Below are 20,515 nucleotides of genomic sequence, written 5' to 3'. Positions count from 1 at the left end.
CATATAAAATCTTCCATCTAAAAAATTTAAAAGTGCAATTCCTTGCCGTGTTTTAACATATAGCAATGTATATATATTTATATACACAAGTAAGCACAAACATATTTTTCTATTGTGTGTGTGTGTGTGTGTGTGTGTTAACTGCTTGGAAATACCCCGAGAAAGTCTGAAAGAAGAAAGGTTGAATTCTTCCCCTAACACAACGCTACTTTCTCAACTAAAGATTTAGCAAAAGCCAGCAGGGCGCGTGGCTCACGCCTGTAATCCTAGCACTTTGGGAGGCCGAGGCGGGCGGATCACGAGGTCAGGAGATCGAGATCATCCTGGCTAACACAGATGAAAATCCGTCTCTACTAAAAAAATACAAAAAATTAGCCAGGCATAGTGGCAGGCACCTGCAGTCCCAGCTACTCCAGAGGCTGAGGCAGGAGAATGGCGGGAACCCGGGAGGCGGAGCTTGCCGTGAGCCGAGATTGCGCCACTGCACTGCAGCCTGGGCGACAGAGAGAGACTCTGTCTCACAAAAAAAAAAAAAAAAAAAAAGATTTAGCAAAAGCCCACTAATATCCAGGTTTGCTTATGCGCCACCTCCCGCTTCTCCTGCAATACTCATCCGTCTTTGCACGATGGTGTCACCCTAACCAGAGGACACTCCAGACATGCGGACTGAGCTTTGATAAAATTGCCCAACCTCACATTGAATTTAACACTAATTGTGTGAATGTGTGTGTGTTCGGGGCTGGGTTGGTAGCGAGGTCTCTTAAGAGTTAGACCTTTTCCTCCCTTGGCTCATACCTGCATCCATTCCACAGGATCAGAGTGAACTGGCCTTGTGGATGAGGTAAGTATGCTCCATGTATTCAGTTAGGCGCTGTAGGAAGCTCAGAGGCTCATTAAATATAACTGGCATCGTGATCTTGGATAGTTCCTATTTAACCAGCAAATTAAAAGTGTTATGTCCCATATACATAACAAACAAACCTACTGTTATCTTTACATAACATCCACCAGGAAAGGACAGAACAGAAACCAGCAACTCATGAAATTTCATCAATATTGGTTCAATTTCACAAAATCTTTCCAGAGCACCTAATACCATGGAGTATATCCTTCTAGGCCTTGAAGGAGGAAATACAAAGACTGCCCAAACATTCTCCTCGGCTCCAGGGAGCTCACTATCTGCTGGCGAGCATGCGCAGATGACTCTTAGTCTGCCTTACATCAGAATTAGGAAATGGGAGACAAAGGCAACGGAGACAGAACAAAACTCTTCATAGTGGTGTTAAAATAATTAACTGCAGGGCCATTAATTACTGGAGATGGCTCCAGGGACTTGAGTTCCTTCATAAGCAAACCGTTGAAACCCTCTCCTTTGTCGACTTAAGCTTTACCAATCAGAAACCGCCAAACTAACCTCTATCTAGGAACGTTACACTTTCACCAAATGAATAACTTTCTTTGTCCAGCTCCCTCAAAGAATATCTTATAAAAGCTCCCCTTCCTGCCTTCTCAGTGGAGTGTGGAACAGCTTCAGGTCTGGGGCCGTTCAAGTCATGAAGCGCTGTCTGTTCAAATATATGTGTTAAAACTTCAATATATCTACATTTATCTTGTAACAATGGGCTAAGGATTAACCACACATACCATTTTTGTGAGTAATTTTCCAAAAGAAATTTCACAGCTTTTGAAATGACAATGAAATGAAATGATATGACAACACTGAGCTTATCTGAGCACACCAATCTAGTATAAATTATGGTCTAGGGTACTAGCAGCCTACTGCATATTTTACAGAATAAATTTTAAATTCTGTCTGCCAAAATGCCTCTATCACAATCGACTCTCAAAAATAACTTAACAATAAGGTAGGAAGTTTCTGACCTCGACTGCAACAGTTGAATTCTGTTTACCATGTGCCACCAGCAAGCAATATTCTGGTGAGACCTTCACAAAATTCATTAAGTAACACACTTATCTTGGTATTTACTGGAATATTCTGACGATCTTCCCAAACTTCTATCGACCATTCCGTTGGGAATCAGGTCTTTCATGAGGCCTGCTGGATGGTCGCATGGGCAGGTGAACAGTCTTGAGGTGTAGTCAGGCTGAATGCCACCTGACTTACCTCTGACTTTTCCACCTAAATATCCATATTTCCACTGAGATTTTCAATTAAAAATAATGCAACCTGCACAGAACTGAAACTGGAATGCATTCAAAGAAAATAAGCTCATTTGTTACCATAAAATACTGCAGAAAACAAACAGACATGTAACAGCTCAGCCTAATTGAAAGAAATGGTAAATTTACTGCTGCATCACTGGGGAGATGAGAAAAAACAGGAATGTATATAGAGAAATAAAAGAAGTCTCAACTACATATACTGTAAGAGCTCATTAAACCCAGAGATTCACTATTGGGGACAAGTTAAAAAAACTGGGACTGTCAAAGCTTGTCTTAATTGAAATGTCCCAGGCTCTCTTTCTTCTATTTTTCTTTTTCTTTTTCTTTCTTTTTTCTTTTTTTTTGAGATGGAGTCTCACTCTGTTACCCAGGCTGGAGTGCAGTGGCACAATCTTGGCTCACTGTAACCTCTGCCTCCCAGGTTCACGCAATTCTCCTGCCTCAGCCTCCGGAGTAGCTGGGATTACAGATGTGCACCACCAGACCCGGATAATTTTTGTATTTTTAGTAGAGACAGGGTTTTACCATGTTGGTCAGGCTGGTCTCGAACTCCTGACCTCAAGGGATCGGATCCTCCCACCTCAGCCTCCCAAAGGGCTGTGATTACAGGTGTGAGCCATAGCACCTGGCCTTCTATTTTTCGATAAAAACTATCGTTATTGTTTTTTTCTATTAAAAAAACTAACTGGGAAATAGATAACTTTCTTAGTATAAAATATAATAATATTGAAATAAAAACATGAAAATGTCTCTTTACTTCCCTTTCCCACTCCTCTCCCTAGAGACAAAACAACAGCAACACTTTGGGATACATACCTATGTATTTACACACATATGTATACAGACTCCTGATTTATATTCACACACAGAGAGATTTTTCTTTTTCTTTTCTTTTTTTTTTTTTTTTGAGGCAGAGTTTTGCTCTTGTCGCCCAGGCTGGAGTGCAAAGGCGCGATCTCGGCTCAACGAAACCTCCACATCCCAGGTTCAAGCAATTCTCATGCCTCAGCCTCCCGAGTAGCTGGAACTACAGGCGTGCAGCACCATGCCTGGCTAATTTTTTTGTATTTTTAGTAAAGACGGGGTTTCACCATGTTGGCCAGGCTGGTCTTGAACTCTTGACCTCAGGTGGTCCACCCACCTCAGCCTCCCAAAGTGCTGAGATTACAGGTATGAGCCACTGCGCCCAGCCAAGGTTTGTTTGTTTTAATGCATGATGTCAGCTCTATGTACTGACTCATTACACCTTCACTGTGATTTGGGGATTTTTAGTGGGGTGTTATACACATGTAAGGTACATACATCGAGTCTTTCAAGTTCTTTCTAATCACAGGGTAATGTAATGCTAAGACCACTGAACCAGATTGAGTTCCACTGCTGGGTTCACCTTTACTAGCCGTGTAGCTTTGACCAAGTTAAACCATGTGCCACTTTCCTCATCAATAAGTACTAAGTACTAACATAATAGTATATATCATAAAGCATAGTTCTGGGCACATTAGTAATGCTATATGTGTATTTGTTGAATTTAAAACAAAGTCCATATATGGACACACCATGAACTATTTAATCATATATCTTTAAGAATATAGGCAAATATGGATTTTAAGTAGATTTCTCTAAAGTGGAGTTTCTGGGTCAAGAGCATGCTGATTTAATTTATTTGTTTTTTACAGATACTACCAAGCCGAATGCTTTCCAAAACAGCTTAACCAATTTATACTCCCATCAATGTTGCATGACAGTCAACATCTCTGATGCTAAAAGAGGTGTATTATTCCCAATTTGATCCTTCTGTCATGTTTATGCTTTCATTAAACATATTTAACTGAGCACCTACTATGTGCCACGTACTGCAGTAAAAGCCTCATTACAACCATTTAACCTGGAATGCCCTGCTCTCTCTTCCCTTTATTCCTCTACGTCCTACCCAGATTTCAAGGCCTAGTTCAAGTCTTTCCTCCTCAAGTTTTGTAGCACTCACTGATTTCCTACTCTTTCCAACTGCTAGAGTACCAAAATGTACTGCTCACAACTGAGCATTTGATCAGAGATTAGATTCTATTACCTACTGTTATAGTATGGGTGGTAACCAGCTTATCTTGCTACATGTATAGTAATACAATTCCTTGGGAAACGGACACTATCTTATACCCCATCTACATCCCCCCATCACCTCACAGAAAGAGGGGAACACTGCAGGTGTGCCCTGCCCCAGATGCACCCTGCATTCTCACTGCTCTGTGAGCTTTCCCTTTTCAGGCATTTGTCACACACTGCACTTCCCACCTCCTTCAATAGAGAGCTCTTTGAAGACAAAGGTCTTGCTTAATAATGTTAATAATGCATGTGGTTAACACAGCTAAATGCTGAGTAAAAAAATGGGTTCCTTTTGGAATATTATTCAACGCTAAAAAGAAATGAGCTATCAAGTCATGGAAAGACATGGAGGAAACTTAGATGCCTATTACTAAGGGGAAAAAAGCCAGTATGATTCCAATTGTATGACATTCTGGACAGGACAAAACTATGGAGGCAGTAAAAAGGTCAGCGGTTGCCCAGGGTAAGGGGGAGGGATGAACAGACAGACCAAAGGGGATTTTTAAGGCATGAAAACACTCCATATGGTACTACAATGTTGGATACATGTCATTTCAGGAACACAGAACACCAAGAGTGAGCCCTAGTATAAACTATGAACTTGGGGTGATGATGTATCATAGGTTCACCGATTTTTTTTTTTTTTTTTTGAGACTGAGTCTCACCCTGTCGCCCAGGCTGGAGTGCAATGGTGCAATGGCAGCTCACTGCAACCTCCGCCTCCTGGGTTTGAGCAATTCTCCTGCCTCAGCCTCCCAAGGAGCTGGGACTACAGGCATGTGCCACCATGCCCAGCTCATTTTTTGTATCTTTAGTAGAGATGAGGTTTCACCACGTTGGCCAGGCTGGTCTTGAACTCCTGACCTTGTGATCTGCCCACCTTGGCCTCCCAGAGTGCTGGGATTACAGGCATGAGCCACTGCACCCAGCCAGTTTCACCAATTCTAACAAATGGGCCACCCTGGTGAGGGATGCTGACAATGGGGAGGCTATGCATGTGTGGGGCCAGGGAGTGTGTGGAAACTCTCTGCACCTTCCTCTCAATTTTGCTGTAAACTGGAAACTACTTTATAAAATAAAAGTCTTTTAAAAAATAAAATTAGGCCAAGTACGGTGGCTCACACATGTAATCTCACCACTTTGGGGATGAAGGCACTAGGAGCACTTGAGCCCAGGAGTTCGAGACCTGCCTGGGCAGCAAAGTGAGATCCCATCTCTACAAAAAAATCAGAAAACTAGCCAAGTGTGGGGGCGTGCATCTGTAGTCCCAGCTACTCGGGAGGCTGAGGTAGAAGGCTTGCTTGAGCTCAGGAGATCAAGGCTATAGTGAATCATGTTCGTGCCACTGCATTCCAGCCTGGGTGACACGGCAAGACCCTGTGTTAAAAAATAAAATAAAATTTTAAGAAAACAGATTTTGATGAATCATACTTTAGGAAAGATCAAATTATGTTTCTAGTCCTGCTACAGAAAATAATCACAGTCACAGTCACATGATAAAAGAGAATGTAAAGCCAAAAAAGAGTAACAAAAGAAGTATAGAAGAATGTTAAGGCAATTAAAGAGTTTCTAATGATTTTGGATGTATATTGTTTGTGGTACTAGACACAAACAATGTTACTGTGGTAATAGTGATATTTACACTTCAAAACTTGTGATGATTTTTCCTCATTCTAAATAAATATTCACCTTAAAATCTGAAAGAAAAAAACAGGTTATAAAGCAACATGTTCAAAAATATTCTAATCTTGTTAAATATGTTTTTATAGACATAGAAACAAATGCTAGAATATAGTAACATCAAAAAGTTAACAGTGGGTATCTCTAGGAGTTGGGGGCATAGGGAATCCTAATAACCATCCTTATGCTTTTCTATATTTTCCAGATTTCCTAAAATGAACATGTACTGCTCTTCTAATCAAGGGTAAAATGAGATGTTACTTTAAAACCTAACAATAGGCCAGGTACGGAGGCTCAGGCCTGTAATCCCAGCACTTTGGGAAGACGAGGTGGGTGGATCATGAGGTCAGGAGTTCAAGACCAGCCTGGCCAACATGGTGAAACCCTGTCTCTACTAGAAATACAAAAATTAGCTGGGCATGGTGGTGTGTGCTTGTAATCCTAGCTACTCGGGAGGCTGAGGCAGGAGGATTGCTTGAACCTGGGAGGCAGAGGTTGCAGTGAGCCGAGATCATGCCACTGCATTCCAGCCTGGGTGACAGAACAAGACTCCATCTCAAAAAAAAAAAAAAAAAAAAATTTCAGACAGGCAAAAGGAAAGACCAGGGAAACTAATAGCCTCATACCACAGCAGCTGGTCCACCTTATAATACACACATTTACATGATGCTAGTCATAAAATGGACAAGGAAAAATTGTCATAGAAGTAATACAATGGAAAAAGAAGAGCAACAAAATACACTCAGATTAGTACACTCCTAAGTTCCAGAGACAAGAAATTAAAAGAAGAGGTTCCTACTTCTTGGGTAAGGTTGTCAAAGATAAATAAATAAGAAAGGGCTCTGAACAAAGAGTAGAATGGTGGTTGCCGTGCGGAGGGAGGGGGAGTGGGGAAGTTGGTGTTTTGAGGGGACAGTTTCAGTTTTGCAAGCTGAAGAGAGTTCTGTGGATGGACGGTGGTGATGGTAGCACAGCACTGCGAGTGTACTGATGCCACTGAACTGTATACTTAAAAATGGTAAAGGTAGTGCCTTTTATGTTATGTATATTTTGCCATAATTTTAAAACCAAGGGGAAAAAAATGAGCTCTGAGAACAAACTTCCTGCATTCAAATCCTAACTGTACTACCTACTGCTTGCATGGCAGCCAGCAAGTCCCTAACCTCTCCTCATGGTGGGGACAATTTCATTACATACCTCACCAGCCTTGTAAAGATGAGATGAATTCATTCATATAAAGCACTTAGAATAGTGCCAGGCATCTGTTAAGTGAGCAATAAATGCTAGCTATTATCACTGTTATTAATAATGCAGACAAGATCTCCAAGTCCTCCAAGGTTGCAGGAAAGCAAGTATGCCTCAATGGCTGGGATACTTTGCCCTGACCCAGGGACAGGTGAGCTGCAGAGAAGCTACAGAAGCAGCATGGCATAGGGACCTGGGCTTAAAAGGTGAGGGAGTGAGGGACAGGGTGCTGCCCTTCCTGAAGCCTGGGCCAGGAGGGATCCAAACACAAGGATGGCAGGGGTTCACTGCAGTGGCAACCAGTGACAGCCAGTAGGTGACACAGAGTATGCCATTTCTGGCTCAGCTCTCTTCCTGTTTTCTCCATTTCCCTTTATTGTACACAACAGCAGGGTGGGATTGATCATAAAGAAATTTTAAAAGTTTATTCATTAAAGAAAGGAAGAGCTTTACCTCTAAGTCTGATTTTGAATTTCTTTTTCCTGAAAAACCCTCTTAAGGACTATCACATACTCATTGAGGAAGGAACAGATGGACCACGGATGACATTTTAGTATTTATAAGACAGGAGTGCTTCCCTCAAAGGGATTTTCCTTTGTTTTCTCAGGAATACTGGCCAAGGGATGTAACCTTTCAACTCTAAAGCAATGCTGCGTGCACTGCCATTTCTCCACATCCAGCTCCGTGGGAAAACACAGCACAGCAGGACGGGGCAGGCAGGTGTCCACAGCCACGTGCTGCTCAACACCAGCCACCCAGGCTTTCCAGGGTTTTGAAGCCAATGACGAAGAGGGTGGTGTGACCTCTGGAGACCAAGGCACAAAGGATATGGGTTTATCACCAATTCAATAAGTAGATTTATTTTTTAATCATCTGAAAAGCTGCTAAAATTCTAAAAGCCTCTTTTAATAAAATGTTGTCATCTATAATAATTTAAACAGCTTTCTATTTCTTTTAGTAACTCAGAATGAAAGCATTCAAGAAAATGGAAAGGCACGTGGCTGGGCCAAATAACAGAGAGGGAATGAGAGGCAGAACCCAGATTGCCATTAAAAACAACCAAAAACAACCTGGACCTTGTAAGAGTGTAACATGCTATTTTAAAATATAGCAACTTACTTGCAATTGTATTGCCTCCATCATCTGTAATTATTTTTGAATAATCTTACAATTATTTCAATTGCTAAAACCTACAGTTCCCTAGAGAGGTAGTGAAAAACTCACTGACACAAGGTATATTTTATTTCCTTCCCTCTTAGACCTCTTGAAAATTCACTGATACATCATTTTCACTTCCAATCCAATGAAGTCTGGTGTTGCATTCTCTAGATATTGTATACGACTAATATGTGTGTATATTCCAATAATAAGAAAAACAACAATTCACATTATGAAGATCAAGCTTCAGGAAGAAACACTGCCTAGAAACTTCTATCATTGAGAGCTTCAGGCAGCTGGAAAAGTTAAACATTTATGCCAAGCAATTCCAGCTAATAGCAAAGTTTAAATTTACCCATGCAAATTAATAGCAACCAATGATGAAACTGCAGAAACTCCTAACTGCAATTGCTCATTGGCTGACAAACTGAGAATAAGGAGAGAAGGCTGCGTTTTCACTTGAGCACTAGAGAAACCTGAGAGCAAGGCCAAGTTTGAGCTCAACTGAAATTGAAAATATTGTATAAATGTGAAGTCAACCACTGTAACAGGATAGAAGTGCAACTACTTAAGACCTGGGTTATAGAGAGAAAAATCTCCTCAAGTGCTAGGCTAGGTGTGTCTGCTCTGTTGCCCAGACAGCAGCTGGTGGGCAGGGTGCTCCCCCGCGTGTGTGATCTAAGCCCTGGTGGGTCCCCAGGGTTCGCTCCACTGACAGCGGGGGCTGGTGGCAGTCAGCTGTCCCCTGGATGGAGCCGTGTCTCCTGCAAGATGAAGATGGCACTGGATGTTTCCTCTATGACACCTCAACCTCCCACAGCTACCAATATTGACAAAATTCACTGTGCTTACAGTTGAGGGCCTTGGAGGGCCAAATATCTTTCTTTTCCCATCTCATGCTGCTCGGTTCCCTCCCCTCCACATGATGCCTAGCATCTCATCTATTAGTTTATCACTGCATGAGGTTCTTGCCATCTGAATACCACTGATTACATGTAGACGAGTACTCTAAGTCATCCCGGGATAGCTGCCTGCAGCCGCTCTGGATGGGCAGTTTGAAAAAAAGCCTGCTGCCCTCATGCCTTCTGTCCTCAGTCCTCACAGGCCAGCTATGGGGGACAACAGGGGCCAGAGTGAAAGACACACAGGCAGAAAGGAAGGCGCCACGGAGTGGGAAAAGGGGGTGTGTTCATCATGTGTTAACTGAACCACAGTGTGGGCACCTCAGTGCAACCAGTGGGGAAACATGGAGAAGAAGATAAGAAAAGCTCTAAGGAAAATGCTAATGAATATAATGATATTCCTTTCCTATTCTTCCTGCTTAGGAGCTGAATAGTTAGTTTCAGAATTGGGAGGTGGTGTGAGCCCTCCTGCTAGGGGACTTCACTAAAGGCTGGACAACACCTACACAGGAATGTGGAGAAACAATGGAAGCATGGGCTGCAAGCTTGCCCTGGATCACTCAGCATTCGTGGCTTTAAGGGAATCTACTCCCACGTGCATTCTTTCCTAGAAACTGGCTAGTCTCAGACAGCACCTGCACTGGAGGGACCATGCTGCTCCTCTTTGCTCATTTCCCCATTCACAGTTGCCCTCTGCTACTAAAAGAAAAAAGGACTTAATCTCCTACCATCCTGAATCGTAGCATAGTATTTATACATGGAAGTGTGAAAACCTCCAGGGCACTAGACAGGGAAATTTAGAAGCAGTACTGTTATCAGCAAAGCCTCTTTTACTCAAGAACCATTAACTTACATTAGGGCTCCTTGACAGCCTGTTTCAGTTAAGAGAAAGACACGACATGAGAAATCGGGTCTTCAAGCCATTTCTCCCCAGGTTGAAACATTCTGATTTTAGACCACTGTAGAGTGTGGGGGTAGAGACACCAAATTTTGTTTAACTATCTTGCTCCTTCTATCCTCTGTCTCTCTGGTTGGTATTTATAACATGCCAGATTTGGAAAAGCTCCAAATCTTATCTAGCTCCGCATCTATCTTAGAGTTGGAATGCAAGAATAACACTGTTGTCATGGTGGCATATAGGGTATCACATGTTTATCTGAATCCAGAAATAACATCTCATCCCTTCTGACAGTTACTCTGACCTGGGGATATGTCTGGGCATGAGGTCTGGCCCCATGGCTATGTGGCAGACATTCTGTTCTGGAATGAATGAGCTAAATCTTCAGTTTGTGGGAAACATCTTAAAATTCATGGTGAGATAAAAGCATTTTATCAAAAACATATTGGAAAAGTTAACTTCAGTGAAAAAATTCTAATTTTCTCAACCCTTTCTCAGTATTGCAAGGTACAACTGAGTCATAAAAACAGTTCAACAAATTGAGATCGGAGAGCTTGGGAAAAGCTTCTCTGGTGTATTTCCCACAGGCCAAGAAGCCAATGACTAATGAAAGGTAACAAAACTTTGTGCAAGTTAGAGTTTTTCAAAGTTGTGTTTTTAGTAACACTGAAGGGAGTCCTAATTGAGTTGTTAGCCTGTAAATCACACACAAAAATGTTTTGTAATATAATCTGACTTTTGGCAAATAGTTGAGAAGGGGGTCAAAGTACTGAATGACATTACTGGACATTTTTTTAAAAACTCAAAAAAACTCCTACTCCCATCTCTCTATTAATATGAGCAAAGCTCTCAATCCTTGCATCTATTCAAAAGCAAGAACGCAATTGTTACTGAAAATCCTATCTCATTCTAGCAGCAAGTGATATTCATCTCAGATATCTAAACCTAATTGAAAAAAATTCTTTTCACTCATAACATTTTACCTTTTGTTAATATTTTCATAAATTTTATAATGTTTACAACTGTAATCAAATACTAACATTTATAACAATGCAAAGAAACCTTTAGTACTAAAGTCATAGAATATAGCTTTTTAAATTTTAATTTTTATACATATTTCTGCAATAATGAAGAATGATAAAGTAATCGATAAAAGACCCTCAGAGATTAAAAAAATTGAGTTAACTCGGTAAATGGAGGTAATGGAAGAGAGATGATAGCTGAAGGTATGCACATGGCTTCTGGAACTCAGTTTCACCCCCACAAAAAGGACACAAGTTAACTGAGTTATCCTATAGGAAGGATAAAATGGAAATACAAGTTAAAGGAGACATAGAAGCATAAGCTTTTCGATGACTGACGAACAGCTTGCTCAGTATTTATTTAACAGAATAACAGTGACAATCAAAACTCGATGGTATGTGGATTCCACTAGCTACCTTTCAAAGAATGATACGACACTTTTCTTTCACTTTAAGTAGTCGGTATTCATGATATACCAGATCTTTGTCACCTCTTGTAATAATCCAGGACTATTCTATTACTCCAAGACATTTGAACACACACAAGGTCAGCACGCACATGGCCTTGAGCTCAAGTACCTCCTCAAATTTTGTGCTGAGGTCCTGGGGCTGGTTGCCTAAGTCACTGAGCATGAACACCAACGACCTAACCTCTGGCTGAGCTCTGCTGAGAAAGCCTCTGGAGTAAAGGGATGGAGGAGAAGAGGAGGACGGAAACAGGGTACACACAGGACATGAGGCTTTGGGATTAAAGAGTCCTGTGACAAAGGGGCAACAAGCAGAAAGAAATAAGCAAAGGTTTCAAATGACTAAGCAATGTCAGGATTAGTTCTCAGGAGCCGGAGATTTGTTTGGTAAAAGCTTCAACCACAAACAGATTTAGGGTTGAATTCCAGTTATGTAAGGTATTCATTTCCTCCAGAGAGCAGTTGTATTTGTTTTTGCCAGTTGCCTGGGTACATAACTACTTGAAGACCACGTTAAATTGTTTGCTGGAGGTTCTTTTGGACCTCCCCAGTAGCATAGCAGGAATGTGCAGGGAAGACCTGTGGGAGGCCCTCTGGTGGTCATCAATTCTCAGAGAAGCACTTTCCTTGCTACTCCAATGAGTTAAGGCTTGTTTCCTTCTCTCTTCTACGCAGAGATTTCTTTCTCATTCACCTTTTACACTATGGACTTTAGGGTTCCAACTTTATTCAGCAACCTCTTTGGAGCTTCCCACTCTGTAGAAACCATGGGCTTTATTGCCTATCTCTGGAGTCCCATGCAGCCATCAAAGCAGATGCTCCCGGCCCTTGAGTTCAGAGGTTGCTGAATAAAGACCAGTGTGTCCTGGAGTGAACTCGCTGCCCAGGCACTGTGATTCAGGGCTGTAGATTCCCAGAGGAGGTGCCTCCAGTTTGAGTCAAACTGGTTTCTTTCAGCCTTAAAATGGCAGGTCCCTGGGACCCTGTTGGGGAGGGGGTTGAGTTGGGAGGGATGGCCCTAGGAAAATCTCTGCCTCATCTCTCCCACCTCCTGCAGCCCTTGCCCTCGGGCTGTGTGGGTGGCACCTCAGCCCTCCCACTGCAGGGCCTTTGCACGGCTGGGCCCCCGCCTGCAGTGCCCTCTCTTGAGGTCCCTGAAGCCTGCTGCATCTGGGTCTCAGTCCAGAGGCCTCCCGTAGCCTGCCTGCCTCTCCATCCTTGCCTTAGAGCCCCTACTGTCCCCTATCCTCAGACATGGGCCCCGACCTGTGCTGTGATCTCCTGTCTGGGTCCTGAGGTCCCCTCAGTCATTCTTGCTCCTCCTCTCCTGCCTACTCCCCCTCCTAGCACTCTCCCCTGAACCCTCAGGGCTCAGCTCCTGTGGTCCCTGGGCACCCTTTCACCCAGCCTCTGCCTACCCATGTGGCGTGGGCCCCTCCATTGCCTGCACACCCCTCCATCACCCATCACAACGTGCCTGTGTGCTTGCCAGTCTCCCTGGCCCTGGAAATATCCTGGAGGGGTGGGCCACTGCAGGAGCCCACCCCGATGCCAGACCTGGGCCAAGAGAAGAGGAAGGCTCTGCAGAGAGGTGCTGGGCAGGCAGCATGGACCTGGGCTTCCCCTTCCTCAGCATAGACCACAGCTGGCCACCAGGCCGTGGACCAGGAGGGTGGCCCCACTGAGCTCCACAAAGCAGAACCGGCCCTCTGAGTCAGTGCAGGGAGCAGAGACCAGAGTCAAGCAGCCCTCCCCGGATGGGGGTGGCCTGGAGCTCCTCTCCCTGGACTGGGATGGCCTGGAGGTCCCCTCCCTGGACCAGAGAACCCTGGAGGTCCCTTCCCTGGACCGGGGCACCCTGGAGGTCCTGGTGCCTGCCCTGGCCCCACTGCTATAGGCCAGGACTCAGCTCTGTCCCAGTCCTCAGGCCCAGCCCTGCCTGCTGCTGACCTCCTTTTGGCCCAAGTGTCACCCCTGGGGCCTTACATGGAACTTACACTGTGCACGCAGGTGGTTCCCAGGGCCCACCTATCCCCTCCTCGCCTCTCAGACACAGCCAAGTGGCACTACCTCAGGGAAGCCCTCCCTGATCTGCCTTCAGCACTCCCTGTTGCGTTGGGTGCCTTCCAGCTTGGAGGAGGGTGGTCTGTCTGTCTGTCTAGCTGACCGGTCTGTTTCTCCCGCTAGACTCTGAGCTTGATTTAGCAATTCATGGACTGAGGGGGACTGCTACACTTTGGTGCTGATTTTGGTATCTTCAGAGCCTCTCAGCCCAGGCCTGGCACATAAGGCCCGCAGGGAGCTGCTCGTTGGTTGACACTTGCGGAATGAGTGAGCTCTGGAGCCTTCCTTGATGCATCGAGCTTGCCCCTGCCTGCTGGCCCACCGCTCCCTCACCCTGGCCACTCACGGTGCGGGGCTGGCTTCCGGAGCCCTCTCCCTCCTGAGTGTGAGCTCCTGGGGGGGAGAGCGAAGGGTGGGAATCAGCCGTGAGAAGGAACGGAGCACAGTGCAGCACCGATTCACTGTCACTGATGCTGCGACAGCAACCACAATGAAGAATCATCCAGCCGGAGAAAGCAGGGGAAGGCATGGAGAGATTGGAGCCTGTGCACACGCTTGCTGGTGGGAAGGTGAAATGGTGCAGCCACTGTGGACACCGAAGAGAGAGCCAGAGCCACCACGGCATGAACAGGAACAGGTCCCCTCCTGCGTGTAAGTCGGGAGAAGCGGCCACAGGGACTCACCAGACACTTGCACCCTGAGGTTCACAGCCGCACCGCTCACAGAAGCGGAGGAGAAACAGCCCCGGCGTGCACCCAGGGGGATGGAGGAACAGAATGGGGCCTGTCCACACCTCCTCTCTCGCCACCTCAGGGCTGAGCCTGGCCCCTGCGGGGTGCTGTGTGTCCTGGGTGGTCCAGGGGGTGCTTCTGGGACCTGCAGACCCCTCAGCCCCCTGGGGACTGCAGATTCAAAAACTCACCCTACTTCTCATGGGGACAGCAAAGGCCCCAGACACCATGTCTCCACCTGTCCTCAGTCTCCCCACATGGGATAGGGGTGCAGCCAAGTGTCCCCCGGTCCTACCGGGCCCTCCTTGAAGCCCCCCAGGCAGGCAGTACTACGGAGGTGCTAGGGACTTGCCAGAGTCATACGGCCTAGTGGCTTGGAAGCTTGGTCTTTGGGAATCCAGATCCCACACTCTCCTGCCCTGTGTCTCCCACGGGTGGGACAGACTCCCCTTGTCCCAGGAGTCCCGGCTCCCATGCCAAGGCCTGTCGCAAACCAGGTCCTTTCCCTGCCCTTGAGCGCCCTCTGGTGGGCCTGCTGGGCATTGTCAGGGATGAGGCAGAGGAACCAGGGCCGACCCCAAGATTAAGGACAGGGTGAAGGGCCAGAGGCCAGGGACTGGCTGGGGATGAAGAGCTACGCGAATCCTGGGGACCTGGGGGAAAGACCTCTGGTTTCTCAGGAGGCGCTGGTGTCACTGCTCCATTGTGCAGTGGAGCCTGGGACTGGGAGGCCCCGCGTTCAGGCTCCATCTTTGGGGTCTGGTCAGGAGGTGGAATTGGGGTCGGCAGGGTCCCAGGAAGGAGCTTTCGTGCCCCGAGGCCCTGGATATCACCAGCCTCACCTCAGAGCTGCCCTTGCGTCCTCGTCTCACAGGGAGCCAGGCCATCCTTTGCAGGGGACGTGTGGACTCCAGTCCGGGACAGGCCACTTGCTGGCTTGCAGGCTCAGGTAGCCGTGAGAGCACAGGCTGGCCTTCCCCACCTTTACTGCCCAGCTGTTGATCTGCAACTCTGGTCCTGACTCTACCCACTAAGGAGAGAATGACCCCTCCCCTCTCCCAACAGAAAAGAGGTCCTGGGACCCCAGGACTGAGAAGAGTGCCCTGAGGTCACCTAGCACCCAACCCCATCACCCCATTACTTCCATGGAAAACAGATAGCCAAGAGGGCAGCTCATGTCCAGAGACTGCAACATGATGAGGGCACGTCCAGGTTCCAAACTGGACCCAGTGGGTGGAGAAGAGATCTTCCTCTTTTTAATTCTCTAAAACAGCACTACTACCAACAAAAACACCACCATTACCATCACTTCCTCCACCATCAACCCCCCTACCTCCATCACCACCTCCATCACAATCATAATCACCACCTCCACCACCACCACCATTACCATAACCTCCATCACCATCACCATCATTATTATCACCTCCACCACCACCGTCATCACCATCACCATCATTACTATCACCTCCGCCACCATCACCATCACCACAATCATCGCCATCACCTCCATCATCACCTCCACCACCATCATCACCATCATCACCACCATCATTACCATCACCTCCACCACCATCACCATCACCACAATCATCACCATCACTTCCACCATCACCTCCACTACCATCACCATCACCACCACCATCATTACCATCACCTCCACCATCACCTCCATCACTGTCATCACCATCACCACCACCGTCATTACCATCACCTCCACCATCACCTCCACCATCACCATCACCACAATCATCACCATCACCTCCACCATCACCTCCACTACCATCATCACCATCACCACCACCATCATTACTATCACCTCCACCATCACCTCCACCACCATCACCATCACCACAATCATCACCATCACCTCCACCACCACTGTCATCACCATCACTACCACCATCATTACTATCACCTCCATCACCTCCACCACCATCACCATCACCACAATCATCACCATCACCTCCACCATCACCTCCACCACCACTGTCATCACCATCACCACCACCATCATTACTATCACCTCCACCACCATCATCACAATCACCACAATCATCACCATCACCTCTGCCATCACCTCAACCACCACCACCATCATCACCACCACCATGACCACCACCACTACCACTTCCTCCACCATTAACCCCCTTACCTCCACCTCCATCACAATCATAACCATTGCAACCACCACCACCATCACCACCACCACCACCATCATCATCACCACCACCATCATTACATTACCTCCACCATCACCTCCACCACCACCACTACCACTTCCTCCACCATCAACCCCCCTTCCTCCATCACCACTTCCACCACAATCATAAACACCACTTCCCCCATCCCCACCATCATCACTATCACCTCCATCACCTCCACCATCACCTCCACTACCACCATCACCATCATCACCATCACCATTACCACTTCCTCCACCATCAATCCCCTTACCTCCTTCACCACCTGCATCACAATCATAACCACCACCTCCACCACCACCATGACTATCATCACCATCATGATCACCACCATTATCACCATCATCACCACTACCATCACCACCATCACCACCATCATTGCCATCACCTCCACCCCTACCACTACCACTTCCTCCACCATTAACCCCCTTACTTTCATCACCACCTCCATCACAATCATAACCACCATCTCCACCACCATCACCATTATCACCATCACCATCAGTACAATCACCTCCACCACCACCACCACCATCACCATCACCACCATCATTCCATCACCTCCACCTCCACCACCACCATCATCACCATCACCACGATCATTCCATCACCTCCACCACTACCACCACCATCATCACCATCACCACCATCATTACCATCACCTCCACCATCACCTTCACTACCACCGCCACCATCATCATCGCCAACAAGAACAACAACATTTGCCAAAGAAGCCCTCTCAATGGTCATCACTGGGTAGCCCATGGCAGCCGCGGCCATGCTTGTGTGTCTCCCACAAGTACCTCTGCACTCAAGGTGTTGGGGGAAGGTAGAGCACAACAGCACTGGCCCAAAACCTTCCCAGAAGCTGCGCCTGAAGAGACAGAGACAGACATCGTGCAGTGGGTCCAGGCTGAGATAGGAAGGCAGAACGTGTGTGGAGGCAAGGGAAGGGAGCATCTAAGGTTAACTTGAACAACCAGGAGGGCTCCCTGGAGGAGGTGCCAGCCACCTCAGTAGGCTGAAGAGGAGTCTCCTGGTGAGAAGGTTGGAGGAGGGTGCTCTAGGCAATGTGCCCCAAAGATAGCATGAGGGGTCACTAGGGAAAAAGGGTGGTGGAAACCAGGGCTGGAGCTCAGTGCAGGTGGGTTTGATGAGGGTGGGTGCAGGGGCTGTGCTCCTGGGAGCCCCAGGGAAGTGCCTGCAGGGGCCCTATGAGGGCAGGGCAGGCCCTATCACCCCATTTTAGAGCAAAAGACTGAAACTTCTGGGAGAAGGCCACTCACCCAATGCTGGTTTGAAGCCGATGCCTGTGTGGCCCCATGCGTGGCTCAGCAGGCTTTGCTCCTGCTCACCTCCGTGCTATCCCTCAGCCAGGAAGATGGTTTCTTGGACTGTCTGCCTGGCTCACCCTTCAGGGCTCAGCAATGGCTGTCCTCCTCCAGGAAGCCTTCACCGAACACCCCTATCTGCTGCATGTTTCCCTGGGGCTCTCATGGCACTGGGCTCTTGTTAGTTTCTGTGGCATCTTCCTTTGAAAGCAGAGCCACCTCTGATTTCTACCCAAGGCCCTGGGGCCCAGCCAGCATGGCCTGCCCATTGAACATAGTTGATGCCACCCCTCCCTCTCCTTCTGCCACCAGTCCTGGTGAATGAGCCCCTGGCCCAAATGGGCAAAGATTCTGCCTCAACAGGCTAGAAGCTTGCCCATGCTCTCCCCCGCCCCCCTGCCGGCATATAACTGCGGGCCCCTCTGCCTGTCCCTCATCTGGCCTTTTCCATGCCTGCCTGGCCTGTGCCGCAGGTCCCGGTGGGAGTGGAGGAAATCTTAGTGTCTCATAAAGTCTGCAGCTCTTTCTCTGGGCTTTTATTTTATCTTATTTTTTAGAGACAGAGTCTCACTCAGTCACCCATGCTGGGGCGCAGTGGCATGATCTCGGCTCATGGCAACCTCTGCCTCCCGGATTCAAGCAATTCTCCTGCCTCAGCCTCCCCTCTAGTTGGGATTACAGGCATGCACCACCATGCCCAGCTAATTTTTGTAGTTTTAGTAGAGATGGGGTTTCACCATGTTGGCCAGACTGGTCTCAAACTCCTGACCTCAGGTGATCCACATGCCTCAGCCTCCTAAAGTACTGGAAGTACAGGTGTGAGCCAATGCTCCCGGCCCTGGTGGAACTTTTAAAAGCCCAGAGAAAGGCCGTGTGTGGTGGCTCACGCCTGTAATCCCAGCACTTTGGGAGGCCAAGGCGGATGGATCACCTGAGGTTAGGAGTTTGAGACCAGCCTGGCCAACATGGTGCAACCCCGTCTCTACTAAAAATACAAAAATTAGCCAGGTGTGATGGCATGCACCTGTAATCCCAGCTAGTGGAGAGGCTGAGGCACAAGAATTGGTTGAACCTGGGAGGTGGAGGTTGCTGTGAGCTGAGATCACACCACTGCACTCCAGCCTAGGTGACAGAGTGAGACTCAGTCTAAAAAAAAAAAAAATTTCCACCAGCAGAAACAGCCCTGCTGGATGGATCCTGTGCAGTAATGTATCTGTTTTAATAATTCAGTGGTCCGCAGGGCCCTACGACTACAGCACCAGCTGTAGGCAACATAATTCAATTCAGGGCCCAGCCAGCGCTCTCTGAGCTTTCCGTTTGACTTGCACGTGTTTTAATCTCCTGGGATCCGGATCAATTTCCTCCTGGCCTGGCTCAATGAGAAGACCACATTTCAGCCACTTTAACTGGTGAGGAAATTAGCTTGATGTGTATGTTTGAGGCATGTTGATTTGTGTCATGATTCCCACCCCTCAAAATCTTTGCCATGTTGGCTCCAGTTCCTGAAAAGAGTGTTATAAAAGCCCCAACCCTTCCTTTTGCCAGGGACTTGTATGTACCCATTTCCCACCAAGCAGGGAGGCCAAAGGCACCTCGAGCGCTGAGGGGTGGCCCAAGATGCTGCACTCAGGGTGCACCTAAGAGTGCATTAAAAGTGGGGAGTGTTCGGGAGCTGCAGCTCTTTGTGGTCTCAGGCGGCCAGGAAATAGGGTACATGGGCAGGACCCACTGTCCCAGAAGCTAGGCCCTGTCCCTGGCCTTGGCCTGGACTTTCTTACTGCCCACTTCCACGGGGTGTCTCACCTATGCCCTCCGCCCAGCGCCTCCCTAGGGACCCTGGCTGCCCACCTGAAGGGGGTGACGGCTGGGCTGCCTCCCCGACATGCCATCTGCTCCCTCCTTTGGGCACAGCAACTCTGAAGAGCAATCAGCCCCAGCCCAGGTGGGATCACTGCAATATGCGGCCTTCAAACTCCAATAATCCTGGCAATGCCCTGGTCTCCGCAGTTAGTGAGACTCGCTGGTTTAGCTGAACACTTAGCGTATGCCAGGGCCTCACTCAGGGCTTCATGTGCCCAAAGATCAAGGACCTGGGTGCCCTTTCATAGATGGGGAAGCTGAGGCTCGGGGTCACAGAGTCTGGTGCCCCACTGTCCCCATCTCCAGACTCTGCCCCCAACACCCACTTTCTGTTCACTGTGGACCCAGGATCAGCTGTGACGGCTCCCGAGGAGGCCCCCAGCACCCTGCTGGGTAGATGGTGTTACATCCTTAAACCTCCCGGTGATGTGGACATTCACACCTTTCGTCGAGGTGTCCTGGAGAGGAATGACTTGCCCGAATCCCACAGCGTGTACACGGAAGGCCCGGGTTCAAATTGGACTCAGTCTGAGCTATTGCCCGAGGTCTTCTGCAGTGTATAGCCTTACAGCTATGAAGGCATTTTCTGGGCCTGGGTTGGAGCCCACCCTCACGTCCTGGCCACTGCCTCCTGATGGCCTGTGTGAATTCTCAGGCTGAAATGGGGAA

The sequence above is a fragment of the Nomascus leucogenys genome, chromosome 14, assembly GCF_006542625.1.
Source record: "Nomascus leucogenys isolate Asia chromosome 14, Asia_NLE_v1, whole genome shotgun sequence".
Lineage (NCBI taxonomy): Eukaryota > Metazoa > Chordata > Mammalia > Primates > Hylobatidae > Nomascus > Nomascus leucogenys.
This window is presented reverse-complemented; position numbering follows the sequence as displayed.